Source organism: Ursus americanus, chromosome 4, assembly GCF_024610735.1.
Source record: "Ursus americanus isolate L20-20 chromosome 4, mUrsAme1.1.p, whole genome shotgun sequence".
NCBI classification, from domain to species: Eukaryota; Metazoa; Chordata; class Mammalia; order Carnivora; family Ursidae; genus Ursus; species Ursus americanus.
In genome coordinates, this window is record NC_142130.1 from 53,929,546 (window position 1) to 53,931,980 (window position 2,435).

General features: G+C 44.9%; 1 pseudogene; it reads left to right on the forward strand.

Annotated features, from left to right (window-relative positions):
- Positions 1–1,035: 1,035 nt before the first annotated feature.
- On the forward strand, positions 1,036–2,435 carry LOC123784260 (tubulin epsilon chain pseudogene; annotated as a pseudogene).

A 2,435-nucleotide genomic window follows, 5' to 3' on the forward strand; every position in this document is an offset into this window, starting at 1 on the left:
TGTAAGTGCAAGTTAAGGTCACGGATGTATTAGGTTGTTTTTTTTTTTAATTTTAACGTTTTTTAAAAATTAAGATTTTAAAAACTAACCCAAACTCTACCTCTAACGATGTTTGTCGTCTGACTCGATCTTTTAGGACGTGAACCTGGTAGTCTTATGCGTTGTGTTGCCACGCTCTGCCACTAGAGGGTAGCATCATTGCTATTGTCTTTTCCGCTGTTTATTACACAGTATATCCAGTACTTAGCCATTCATCCAGTCTAATCCTCACTGTGATTGTATTTGGAAGTGAGGCCTTTGGAAGGTAATCAGATAATCAGAGAGGGGCCCTCATGCTGGGATCAATTTCCTTATAAAGAAGATACTGGAGGGAGACAATCTGTCTCTGCACATGAGGATACAAGACAGTTTGCAAACCAGTAAGGCCTTCGCCAAATACCGGGTCTGCTGGTGCCTTGATCTTAGACTTCCCACCCTCCAGAACTGTAAGAAATAAATGTTTGCTGTTCACACCACGCAGTCCATGGTGCTCTGTTATAGCAGCCCAAACTGACTAAGAAAATGTCTGACCAGATATTTGAACAGAAGCCATGTGGGGAGCAGGGATGGGGGCAGATGGTCTTTAGAATGAGGCAGGTCCATCTAAGAAGGAACTGAGCTATTCACCCTGCAGTCATGTAACCTCTAAAGTGGAAAGAGCCCCAACTTTTGGTATCAGAAGACTTGCGTTCCTTCATGGGCTCCGCCACTAATTGACTGCATGATCTTGGACAAATCACTAACTCTCTGGCCTCCAAGTCCTCACCTACAGACAACCTTTTAAGACCTCTTTTCTCTAAATAATATCTTCCTTTGGTTTTTCTCTCTTTATTATGTTGCTATAGCTCACTTTGCAATGCTACAAGCTGAGGAGGGTTCCTTAGGAGTTACAGTAGAGACAAAAGAAGTATGGCTGCTGCCGGTGGGCCAGGCCAGGCTGGGAGTAGGAAAGCAGGCGCGGGCTCCCCCGTGCCCGGATCCCACCGCGCCCGCAGCGTGGCCCAGTCCATGGTGGTCGTACTGGTCGGCCAGGGTGGAAACCGGATGGACTGCTGCTTCTGGGATCTGGCACTAAGGGAGCATGCTGAGGCCAACCAGAAAGAATTTATAATGAGGCAATAAACAGCTTCTTCAGAAATGATGATACCAGAGTGAAGGGTGATAGCGGCAGTGTTTCCTAGAGGAAAATTTGTTTTTTGAAAGCACCAGCTGTCTTGATCGACATGGAAGAAGGAGTAATAAATGAAATTCTGCAGGGCCCATTGAGAGATGTGTTTGATAGCAAGCAGCTCATCACCGATATTTCTGGCTCAGGGAATAATTGGGCTACGGGTCACAAAGTTTTTGGCAGTCTTTATGAAGAACAGATTTCAGAGAAACTCAGAAAGTTGGCAGAGCCCTGTGATTGTTTGCAGTGTTGTTGTTTTTTTATTATACATTCCATGGGAGGGGGAACAGGATCTGGACTTGAAACATTTCTCTTAAAAGAGCTTGAGGGTGAATTCTCAGAACTCTACAGATCCATGGCTCTAATGTATGCTTCTGAAGAGGATGATCTCATAACCTTGTCTTATATTAGCACCTTGGCAGTGAAGGTCTCCGTGAGCATGCAGACTGTGTATTCCCACTGACAACTAATCTTTATTTGACATCATTAGCAGGATTGACCTCATGGTGAATTCCGGAAAGCTGGGTACAACGATGAAGCCAAAGAGTCTGGTTACTTCAAGTGCCAGGGTTTTTTGAAAAGTGGCACCAGAAGCCCTTGGATGCAATGAATACCACTGTGGCAAATTTGCTGCTGAACCAGGCTTGAAGGGTCCCTTAATATGGACCTTAATGAAACCAGCATGAATTTAGTGCCTTTTCCTCAACTGCGTTATCTCGAGTCAAGCCTAACACCTCTATATACACTGGCAGAAGTTAACATTCCTACCCGAAGGCTCGATTAGATGTTTTCGGATGCCTTCAGTAAAGATCAACAACTCATTCAGGCTGACTCCATAATCTCTACCTTGCCTGTGCCTTTCTGGTTAAAAGAAATGTACCGGTTTCAGAACTTCACAGAAATATTGAACGATTAAAACCTTCTGTATGGTTTGTCTCCTGGAATCAAGAAGGCCGGAAAACCAGACTGTGTTCAGTACCTCTTGTGGGCCCTTCCCATTATTAGCTCCAGCAAATAACGCACGCGTGAAGCCGACGTTCACGGAACTGAGAGATTCATGAGTTTCCACAAGAAAAAGGCTCATCCTCACCCAATGGAAAGGCCGGAGGAAAGCTGTTTCATGGAAGCTGTGTCATCTTTATCAGGGCTCACAGAGGAATAGAACCAACTGGATGCCACAAAAAGCATGCCTGTGGAAGATTTCCCTAGACGAAGCATAGCTGTGTAA